Source organism: Crassostrea angulata, chromosome 10 (genome assembly GCF_025612915.1).
Source record: "Crassostrea angulata isolate pt1a10 chromosome 10, ASM2561291v2, whole genome shotgun sequence".
NCBI classification, from domain to species: Eukaryota; Metazoa; Mollusca; class Bivalvia; order Ostreida; family Ostreidae; genus Magallana; species Magallana angulata.
The window spans coordinates 11,524,978-11,537,579 of NC_069120.1; the positions used below are offsets into that span (position 1 = coordinate 11,524,978).

General features: G+C 33.0%; 1 protein-coding gene across 5 annotated transcripts in view; it reads right to left on the bottom strand.

Moving 5' to 3' along the window:
* Positions 1 to 10,180, bottom strand: part of LOC128167521 (inactive tyrosine-protein kinase transmembrane receptor ROR1-like) — an 83,503-nt gene extending 73,323 nt beyond the window's left edge. For 3 of the 5 annotated variants that reach the window (XM_052833290.1, XM_052833294.1, XM_052833287.1), the window contains exon 1: positions 9,983 to 10,179. The gene's annotated coding sequence lies outside the window, so the exon portion shown is untranslated. Of the gene's footprint in view, positions 1 to 9,982 lie in introns of all 5 variants that reach the window. The other 2 variants (XM_052833292.1, XM_052833295.1) reach the window with 1 other exon arrangement.
* Between the last annotated feature and the right edge of the window lie 2,422 nt (positions 10,181 to 12,602).

Genomic DNA, 12,602 nt, shown 5'->3' on the forward strand with positions numbered 1-12,602 from the left:
CAGCAAGAGGTCCTCTGAATGCAAACAAAAAATGGGTTTCCAAGCCAATTTACAAAACAATTTGAGCTACTACAGCCCTGTAGACCCAGCAGCAATGACTTAATGCTAACCAAAGCCAAGTAGGAGGGAAGCAAAATTATGAAGTATATGTTTTCATAATAAACAGATATTTTTACCCTGCCTTGGGTATCTAGGGCTTATCGTCATTACGATAGGTACTGAAGACAAGCATAACTAAGAGCTTTGTCAATAGCGAAATTATGCGGGATTGTTGATGCTAGCAAATGAAGATTTTAGAACTAGTAATAAAAGAAGATGTTGAAAAAGACATGGAAGAGCCAATATTACATAATTCTGTACATAAATTGCTGGTCTGAATACTGACATTCATAACTTCAAAGACAGGAAAATATTTGCATCCTTAGTCTTGTTATGTAAGATTAACATATTAGTTTAACAAAGAAACAGCAGCTAAGATTCCCATCATCATTCAATAAGTTTTAACCTTGACCCACTGTGACCTTGAAACTTTCATTGACATCAAAGAACATAATGGATGGCACTTGTCAAATGTCGACACTTCATGAGAATGTTTCCACTGCTGTATATGTATATGAATATATATCATACTTATATGACATAAAATTTATGCAAATTTGTTGAATCTAATTGGAGATAACAAATGTTTGAAAATGAAAAAGAACTGTTTGACCACATCCCAAACCCTGCAGGTGTATACATGTACCGGTATATTTCACTGATCCGAAAAAAATTCACAAAATCAATAAAATACTGAAATCACCAAATACTGGATGAAGAACTGATATAACTATATGTCTACACCAACAGACAATTCCACTTTCAGCATTACGAAACTTTTCTCTAGACTTATAGGATGATGCTTTAGGATGACATAATAACCAGTTTATAACAACTCTATTTTTATGGTGAACATTCATGTACAACTCCTTCACATATATAACTTAGCTGTCATGTTTTGCATGAACATTAACATCAACTTTTGAAATTTCTCTTCACAAAACATAATACAAGTTACCGCAGCAGACAGATTTAATGCATTTGCTTCAAGTATCTAACCTGCTTATGATTCCAATCCTCTAACTTTTGCCCCGCGTTTCACTTACTGACTGTCGACCAAACACGGAGAAATCAACCATTTGTCTATTATAAACATCTTTGCCCAATTTCCTTCTACAGTATTAAATGGCTTGTACATCTCAATTCATATCCCAGTCAGAAAAAAAACATCAATATACATCATAAAATTTTAAAACCCAAGAAAGTATGACCACTTTTATAATGGCTGCAGTTACAGCTGAATGGAAGGCTCCATCTTTCTTGACTGACTGAATATGCAGACCAAAAAATTGATAAAGTTTTATGTCCAATTTGAGAGAAATCTAATTAAATGCACAAAATTAGTGGGAATCACGCAATTCATTAAATCCATGTACTATTATAATATCTGTTTACGTCTGAAACAAATAACTCCCAGAGTGAGTCCCGTATTGGACGCACTGAACACATCGTTGACTTTCCATAAACGAGTTGACTTAAAATGGTCTTCAATGATCACATTCCAATTTGCGATGATCAATGCTAATGTATAAAATGTGCAGATATTAACAATTACTTTGATTAAGCAAGCACTTGCTTCCTGAACATGATTATTTCTAACTACCAGTTATCATGATCGAAGATGAAAGCATGCAAAAACACTGAAGTTGAGGACTCTCATTGAAAGATGCATGGTACGTGACTTGAAAAGTCGGTCAGTTAAAGAAAGCTTTTGGAATGTGGCTTAATGTTAAACTCTTCAAAAATTACTTTAAATGGCTACATTGATATTTCTTAAGGTAACATTCCCCGATCCAATCAGCCTGGACAGCCACAAAGTTATTCATAAATTGACCAATTACACCTATGATCCTATCTTAAAAATATCTAAAGACAGGTAATTGCCCAGTAAATAATCCTTTAGCCAAAGTTAATATGGTTAAGAGTTGTATTAAGGAACTATTTGTGTTTAATGCCCTATAACTTTTGTCATTCTTGGGAGGCAGTGGGTACTTTTAAATCTCTGCTAGAAATCAATGAATCTGCAAAGGTATCTTCTGCTATATAATTAAACAACAGCCACAGGATAATCACCCAGTGTGAAACAAGCATTGAAATCCAATTAATAAGGTTTTTTAAAGTTTGCAGGATTTTTCCCTTTAGTGAACACAACATGGTTCCACAATCAAGAGATTATGGACCATCCTTACATCTCCATGGGAACAAACTGAAGTAACAATTTCTTTTCTTGTTCTGCACCGAGAACTGGTCATGTACAAAAAATGGTGTCATTTCAAGGTCAAGATATAATACATGGCTGTCTATACAATGTTCCTTTTCAGAACCCGTAAAACACATAAACTTGCTGACCGTCTGAAAAGAAAATAGAAACATAAAACCTCCACATATACAAATACAAGCATAGCAGGAAGTTTCCATGCATGTGTTTTGCAAGAAAATTCATACTAATTAAGATATTCCTTTGTAATGTGTATCTTAGACGAATTTCAACCCATTTCCTGTGATGTCTACAGCAGATTGTATATATAAACATCTTGTACAAATTTTATTATGTATTACACAGGAAAATGTTGATGAGAAAACGCATTAAAGCTGTCAAAAATGTTGGGAACTTGTATCATTCTGCACTAGAACCCCTTATGATGCCACTGAAACCAGAGAAATTTAAAACTTCATATCCCTATCAATGACATCTAGTAATTTTGAAAGATATTAGACAGAACAGTTTTATTTGATCGTAAATGCCATTCCGTTTGCTGTATAATCAAGTTGATTAAGTTGGTTAATATAAATAAACTTTATCTTTTCAGTCATTTGCATGTAACCAATTAGAGCAGAAGATATATACAAAGCATAATGCTCATATTGAAGAAGTTTTTAATATTCTTTGACACTGATAACGAAATAAAGTACATACTGGTATACAAATATATGCTGGCAAATTCTTTTCTTTTAAAAATCAAAACTTTCTTGCAGATAAGTAAATACCGGTACCAATAATTTCGTTTTCTGTCTGTGAATATAACTGCTATATAGTCAAACCGATGAATTTATTCCCCATTTAATTTAACTTATTCTTCAAAAATTGTCATTTGATTCAGACATTCAAAACTGTGGACAGTGCACAGTAGATAATTAGGGTGGTTGTTTGCTTCAAATGAAATCCGAAACTCTGGACAGTGCATGGAAAACAAACAAAACAGTGCTAACCCACTTGAATTGCGAGCAAATTTAAGGCAAAACAGTCCAATACAATAACCAATGATGCATCATCAAATTATGAAAAATGACTTTCATGTACAGGTTTATGCAATTATGCTCCAGTTACAGAAGTTTCTGTCCCCTTCTTAGCAAAAAATTTCAAAAATATAAGCAAAATAAGCAGCTCTGACTTTAATTGAGTTTCAAGAGTCAAAGCACAACAAAAAAAAACCATTGTTGCAGATCAGATTTTTACCATGATGTCAAAAACTCAACAAAAATTGTCTATTATGCAAGAAAACCATGTAAATGCTTATTGATGAATCCATACATCATCTGCGCTGTTCTGACTTGCAATACTTGGTAGATAGAGTTTAAATACTATCCTAGAGATTAACATTTACAATGGGAATTTTACCCTTTTCACACATTTCATGTTCCTGAAAAACATTATACCAATTTAAGGTCTGAGTAATGCTATTCAGGCCAATTTTTAAAGTTTATAACATTCCATGAATTATCTGTCATTGTCACCAGTTGCAGATATGAAGTATAATCCTTATTGTTATACTTTCATGTTAATACTGAAATCTGATTGGTTAAGACGCTTCGCGTCGGTTGACAATGGTTTTCTCGGGGTGTCAATTTCAACTGTTACCCTCCCAAACAGGCACTATTTATATAATATTGTTCAAGTCTCTCCTACAGTCAATGTCTGAGAGGTCCTTAGACAATTGTAATCTACATATATGAATTTGTGTTTTTTCATATATCTTAAACATACTAATTTGAATGATAAGAACTTCTTTTAAATTTTTTAATTAAATTAAGAAGCTAAAAAAATTCAGTGTGTATTAGGAAAGAATGAGAATAAAAAATGAAAATTGAAAGTGAAGTTTTAAGATCTTTTCTTGATTGTAGCCTTCATCTTATTGTTCGGGTCTCATAAACTGTAGACATTAAAAAAATCTTTCTTTGAAGCTGCCATCATAAAAGCAAGAGAGCATAACTCTGTAACTAACGGTTACAGCAAGGCCAACCAGAAAGTGCCAACAATGTCTCTGACGGGCTGCATCAAAGTCTAGCTGTTTTATCTCTCCATCATCAGACCTGGAAGCATCATAAGCTAGTGCAGCACAATAGGGGGAAGATCCGTGCTTAGTAGACAAATGATTGATGGTCTAACTGTGGAGATCTACAGGGTATGCCACCATATCGCATTAGATCAAGTGCTGATAACATCAAATTCATTCACGTTTATTGCTGCAACTGGTTTTCACTCTTGCACCAAAACATCATAGAAATGCAGTGCACATGGTACTTGGCAGAGACGAAGGGGCAGGGTTTAACACCTGCACTGAGATCCTTTTTCATAACTTGGACATCACCGTCTGGATGCATTCATAAAAAAATAAATCATAATATAGCATTTGTCTTACATTAAATTCTTTTTCTACAAGCTGATGTGTTGAAGTGCATGAAAATAATATGCCTAAGCAGTATATGAGCATGAAATATTCCACCTTTTTTTCTTCACAAAAAAATGAAATCACATTTATTAACAACACCAAAAACTGATAACCATCTTTCAACAAAACAACAAAAACTGCCAACATGTTTTTTAAACCTCTTATATAGCATTCATATTTAATGTGATTCTTTAATCCAAAAAACACACTTAAAATAAGAATGTGGAAGATTTATAGCTCCATCAAACTGTCTGGAAATGCACAAACTTGTCAGGAATTGCCTCAATGATGCAGACAAAACTGAGCTAAACAATCTCTCGAACAATTTTATTTTTCTCATTTTTTACATACATCAGGTTTTATTGATCAAATCAACAACCCTGCATTCTTCTGGAATATATCAGTCTTCAACACTTGGACACATATAGACCATGCAGGGTACCTTTTTAATTTTGCTATTTTCATACATTTATAAAAAAAATTGAGTTCAATGAACACTGCTTATGATGGACATGAGAATGCCCTATTATGGTACTTGAATGGATTTTCAGGTACTTATGAAATATCAATGAACCTGTGTGTGTAGTCCTAATCCATTGACGACTCCCCATAGGTGCCAAAAGTGTTTTTTTGTGCAGGTGAATAGTGGCTGAATCAGAAAATGACACAATACATCGCATGAAGATACAAAAGCTGGAGCAGAGGTTGTTTGACAGATCCTATTTAATACACACTAATATGACATACAATATGAACAGGGGATTAGAAAATGGAAAAACATCATAAATCTTTCCCTGCCCTTTACATTATAGGTGTTTGAGTTACTGATCTCAAAGATTTCTTTAACAAAATCCTTTAACTTGGCAGATATTGAAGCAAGGTTCAACACTTGGTCTGAATTCATCAATGACAATTTTGAGAAACTGTTTATCTATACATAAACCACTGTAATAATTAACCCCTTGTTTTATTTTACCTACAGGTATTCAATTTTTCAATCCATGCATCATGATTTTAATTAAAGAAAAGAGGCACCTTATAATTTACTCCTTAAAGTACATAACATTGGACTGGTCTTATTTTTTAAACAGAAAGATGAATCCAATTAAGCCTTTGAAATTACTCCATGCTGATCTTTTTCTGCTGCCTTAAAATCCTAGCTGCGCTCCCACAAGCTGTAGAACCTTTTCAAATCTAAGGGCAGTAACTCTTGCCTGAATGTCTTTTAATGAGAGAGTCATATGACACTTTATTATCTTTCCATTTAATTTTAACCAACAGTGAAGAAGTGTTCCCAACTCTACACAAAAACAGAAACTACAGATTCTTAGTCATTTATAGCGAAAAAAAGTTCAATGAACTTGATTGCATTACCAGAATTTTTAAAACAACCGTATATTAGCAATTGGACTCGAAAACATCAGAACAACGAATATTGTCAGAGCAAGAATTCATGATTGATGGCCAACAAACACTATACCAAAATTTCTTTTCTTATCAGTCAATTGTGGAATATAATTCCAGCTTCTAAATTGTTAGCCATATGGGTAGTCCATAGATCACGCTGTGTATGCCCATTTCTTTTGAAGTTGAAGCCAACCAACATATCCTACAAGGAAGACAACTGCTGATAGGGTCTGGCTAAATTCAGGGCAGCGCCTGCTGTACCATATCCCGAGTTATTATATCATTTTTCACCGACAAGACAGATTTTTGGAGATTGATGGGAGGTGAACAGTAATTTTCATGCTCAAAGCAGATTTATTTACAAGTAAACATCCTCATCAATGGTCTCTCCTCAAGATGGCAGAGAGGGTTTAAATCATAACTCTCCAATAACGGTAAATCTATAGCATTTTAGAAGAATTTATCTGCACTTGGTTCATGACACTGATGTTTTTATTGTTTACATATTTCAGATATTTCTCCAAATTACAGAAGGTTTTGTATGCTGCTAGGTTTTCTGTAGTCACATGCAATGTCTGACCACATTAAATTCCAAAAACCAACTCAAAACTAATTGTGTTCAACATTTCTAAGGCTTGGCGAATGTCATTTGGCTGATTTTCAAGCATTTGAATCACTAAAAAACACCTTTTTCCAATTTACGTTACTTATCTCTAAGACTTTAGAGTGCATTATGAAATTCTATACTGTTGGGAACATGTCTTTTATTGCTCTGATGAATAAAAATTGAAATCATTTGTAAAGAAGGAAAATACACGCAACGTTTATAGGTATATCATATCATAAACTTGGCCATATAAATCTTATTTTATAAAAACAATAACAAATATACTTCTTGTCCTGGAAAGAAATAGTTATTTGTCACTTTGAAATGACATTCACTCTTATACTGACAAGAATGCAAGAGTCCAGAATAATTACATTTTTAAATGACTCAAGCAAATCATATATCATTTCTGTTTACCGGTAAAATACTTTAAACATGTTAATATTTGTTGTGTATTCTATGTAAAAGCATTTTTTTAAAGAATACTGTACATATGTAATTCATAGTGTTTGTGCAAAATAAAATACAACTACATAAATGTATAGATATGTTCTAAATACAGTAAGTTTACAGCTAATACATGTGATCACTTTATTACATGAATTGCAACATGCAACATTTTCATTTTTCTTTTCAATATTATATCTAGATCTTTTTCTTTTCTAAAGTGATCCACTTGAGGGTTTCAAGAGAAAAAAGTCACAAAATATGAATCATATATACCTGTACCAATGTACGTGTTAGAAAAATAAGCATCAAACTCAATCTCTTGTACTAAAGGGCCATAGTGCAGGAGTTATATCCCATAGAAAAATGAACTGTGAAAATGTGTTTACTTACAATGCCAAATATATCATGATATATTTACATTAGACCAGGCACCGAGTCTAAGAATCTTACTTTTTTGGTCACCAATGCAGATGAGGAAAAATTGTACTGGTTACTAACACAATACCTTATTTCATGATCCTCTCCCTTGGCTATTGGTGAAGCAATTGAAACATTTATATTCACTAACCAAATTAGTTCCTCTATTTCATAAGAACCTGAAAAGCAGTTAACATTCTTATAATGATTGAACAAAACAAAAAACGTTTAACATATAACCAAGTTTGATCAAAGACAATTTTATGCATCTATGAACAGAACATTTAATCATCAACATCTAAATAAACCTTCACTATGTCATTTGTAAAAACTATAAAAATTCAATAAAAACTCTTTGAAGATGTGAGAAAAAAATTATTTTGAGGCCAAAAATTTTTAAAGAGGCCAAATTTTGGGCCAGGCCAATTTTTTTAGATCTTCTGTTACTGCCATCAAATGATCATTTGTATAATGCCCCCATTTGTTTCTGTTTGTACATTTTTCACCCAAAAGATTTCAACAAACAGATTATTACCACCATTACCATTCAAAAAGAACAAGAAAACCACATTTGTTGATTGTAACAATTTTGGAACATTTTTCCGCGAAATACTGAAAAATCAATTTAGAAGTCACTTACATACATTGGTAAAGAAAAATATGAATTATTTAAGAGACAGTTTAAGATAGATAAAGATAATTTGAAAGCAAAGCCATTAACTTATAGAGATTGTCAATTATTTTGAAATTACAATGTACCTCATTAGCCAAAAAAGATACATCTTTGGTATTTTGATGATAGAGGGCATTGCTCATACTACCTCCCAAAGTGAAGGAAACGGGAATTTAACTTTGAAAATCGATAAATTATTCTCTTCAAACAAGAGAACAACCTACCCCCAAAGAATTTTACTAGCACCTTTATAAAACAAAAGCACAATACTTTTAGTTGAAGTGGTGACAACAGAGCAAACACCAAACTAGTGATAACGGTAAATGAGAAAAATACTAGGAGAGCATCGCTATTTATCAGACATTATGACACCTAACACCGATCGTAGAATCGTAGGGTGACAAGTTGGTCCAACCAAAGGCTTCTCCCTCTCTCCTATAGCCTAGCGTCTGCGGAATTTCAGGTACCCCTCTTTAGTGTTTCCTTTGAAAACTTCATGGACATTGATTTACAGATTATGGGGTTTAAAATATGCAAGGGATTTCAAGGCATTGAAACAGCTGCATCGAGATTAAAGTCTTCTTTAATACGATATAACATAATTCAACCACATTAAAGGAGGGATGCCGAAATCCTTATTGTTGTTTCTATCTTTATGATATACTCACAGTAGGAAACCCTTGTAATTTCATAGTTCAATAATTTCTTATTATAAAGAAAGTGATTTGAAAGATTAAAGATTTGTGGTGTATCTACAATAATGGGTTGGAGGGGGGTGGGGCATTGATTAATCTTGATTGATTTATCCTTGATTATTGATAAGAAATTTATTGTCTTTACATAAAATAATCAAATATGTACATTAAAGGTATACACGAGCAGTTCTGACTTAGATTTAAAAGACCTAAATTTTCATTAGAACATCTTATGCCTACCGGTATATAGCTGTCACCTTCCTTCCAAAAGGGCAAAAAAAATAACAGACTTCCATCCCTGATCCCATAGCCAAACCTAATACTTCAATTTTATAATATCAATACTGTGTATAGTATGTCCTTGACATGTAATGACCTTAAGACTTCATTATCAATCTATAATTACAGAATATAAGAGTATATTTCTTTTTTTGTAATAACAGTCAAGTCTGTCTCTACATAAGGCTGGGTAGTTGATAATTTTCGTGGGTTTTTATCAAAAATATATTAACAGTACATGTATATCTAGTGAAATAAATTGACTTCAAAATATAGCAGTGGGTCATAAGAGGTCCGTAGAGGGTGAAGGTCACAATGGAAAATAAATCTTAGAATTGCTGATGGCAATATCATATAACGTTACATTTTGAACAGTTTTTCTTTTTATAATCTAATGGGTTCCAATGGCTCAATAATGTTCGATACTTGTTCTCCAGAGAAAAAAACTGACAATAGGATTAGCAAGGATATTATGCGTACACAGATAGGCCTATTACAGGCCAGGCCAGTCTCAGTCACATTCAAGCTATAGGCCTAAATACACGAGGCCGCAAGTTACAATTGTTAAACATCCACATTTTTATTTATAATATGTCATAAAAAATTCTCATACGCCCATCTTTTAACTTAAATCAGTGTTGTTTGCAGTAAGAAAAAAAAAGAAAGAAAAAAGTCGTACACTTACCCTTCGTGATATGATTCAAACTTTTTCTTATAAAACTTGACTGAGAATAAGGAGTTTAAAGAAAGGGTCCACTGAATCCCCACAACATCTGCAGGACGTTCGCCTTGTTTGGGTCAGTGATCCCCGAATGCCAAGTGTCGCGTTCAGTCTGTGAATCTCGTGCACCAGTGACAGATGACCACCATTCAGTCATGCAAATTGTGCAGCGGCGCAGCTGTCAAACGGCGGGACAAGAGAGACAACTGCGATATTTTGTTATCATTTTGAGTTCATAAGGTATTTGTGCGTGTATGAAAAAAAGTAAGCTCTCTTAGTATTATTTAATTAAAATGTACATTCGTATTCATTTACTTGAACTTCAAGTGTAAATATCTGAAATAACTGGTCCGAAATTTTCACTGACAATTTTCAGTACATGTACTTATCTATACAATTTACATTTATTATCTTCATATATATTTCAGTTATAAATATGACAAAAAGATTATACATGTACCAATAGTGTTAAACCATACTTTTTGTGATATAAAATAATTTAAAAACGAAAGAGAACCCCCATTTATCGTCAGCATTTGAGTTTGACGTCCGATTCCAAACAGAACTCGGCATTGCCAAAATGCCCAGTACTTTTTTAAAAACATTTTGAACATATGGGTGCAATTTCAATATTGATCACTCTTAAATCTTCAACAATGTGATCAAGTGGTAGTAGTTACTTAGTACGACAGGGACTTGTGTAAAAAAAAATCAAAACTACAAACCCATAGTTAACAAGAGGCCCAAGGGCCACATCGCTCACCAGAGTAACATTAACAATATTTCTAGTCACCAAGCGGCAGCATTTGGAATTAAAGTAATGTGGTAGAGTGTTATTTTAGTTTGATTTTATTGAAATGATTAAAAATCAAATGCAACTATATATTTCTACAATTCGTGTACGCGTATTTGAATATCCATGATGTTTTGATTTTCCGTAATAATTAACTTATACATATAAGTCCTTAGGGCAGTTTATGAGATCCGTGTTTTTCATTGGTTGAGAGGGATTCCCGCTAAGTTCTTTGTGCTGGTCAGGGAGAGAGCGATAGTTTTTCAGCCAGTTAAGAGATCAATTTTGTTCCTGAGATATTCTGACTACTTGACTATATACATATATATATAAAATTAATCACGAAAGACTTCAGGACATCGACTGTAAGCTGACTTCTTTTTCATACTAATTCTTTATTTTCCATTATTAACTACATGTAATCTGTTTCTTACTTTTAATGTAATTTTAGTGCAATATAATGAGTTTCACTAAATAGTGATCAAATTAAGCTCTGGTTGAATCAAAGTACATGTACATGAATTTTTTTTTATATCAGTCTTGTATGTTTATTATTCGGGTAGCTATTGAATGGTATTCGCCCATTAATCGGGTCTTGCACCATATTGGAACCCTGATCCATTATCAGGTATGCATGTATAGAAATATTTATTATATATTATGCATAAGAGCTGTACAACTCAAATGATTATTATATTTATAAATGTGTGTGTGAACTCGACATCAATGATCAAGTTCTTATATAAATACGTGTATATCACTTTGATATAAGGGGAATAACTTTTATGGGTTTTTTTGCATTTATTAAACTTTTTAAAACAAATTAATTCTTCTTTGAAAATATCATTGTATTAATGTAATATGTTTGCTGTTATAATGAATGCTTAAATTGCTATTGTTACCCTTTTTAAAGGGTTCATAATGATATAATAATAAATATAGAGAACCTGAGACGTGGTGTTTTCGTTGATATGATCTGACAAAGAAAACACTACTACAGTAATGCTATCCAATCCATATACATGTACTACAAACAATGGAATCTTAGTGCACAGTGTCAGTCTATTTGTTTCAGCTGATTACAAGCAATCAACAACAAAGTTTTTTCAAATCTAAATCGTTCTGCCGCATTTATTTTCGTGTTTTTGTGGTACTCCAAGGGACAATTCTAGTGTAATTCAATTTAATCATTCTCTTTGTGTGCCAACCACAACGAATATTAAATTTGAGAAAATATGACTTGCAACATTATAATGTAAATGATTCCTCCAATAAAGAAGAATAATAGAATGGTTCCCTGTCATTAATGCTTTAATAGTGTTGAGGTGTCTCTGTGATGTTAATGTTTTTGAAAAGTGTTGAAGTGTATTGGTGTTGTTGAGGAGTTTGGGTATTGTGGAGATGTTTTTGAAGTGTTTTGGTGTATTGGTGGTGTTGAACTGTCTTGGAAGTGTTGAGATGTCTTTGTGCTGTTGAGGTTTCTTGAAAGTGTTGAGGTGTTTTAGAAGTTTTGAGGTGTTTGGATAGTGTTAAGGTGTTTGGAAGGTGTTGTGATGTTTGGATAGTGTTGAGATTTTTGGAAAGTTTTGAGGTGTTTGGATAGTGTTGAGATATTTGGAAAGTGTTCGGGTGTTTGGATACTGTTAAGGTGTTTGGATGGTGTTGAGGTGTCTTGGTGGTGTTAAGGTGTTTGGGTGGTGTTGAGGTGTCTTGGTGGTGTTAAGGTGTTTGGGTGGTGTTGAGGTGTCTTGGTGGTGTTGACGTATTTGGGTAGTGTTAAAATGTCTTAGG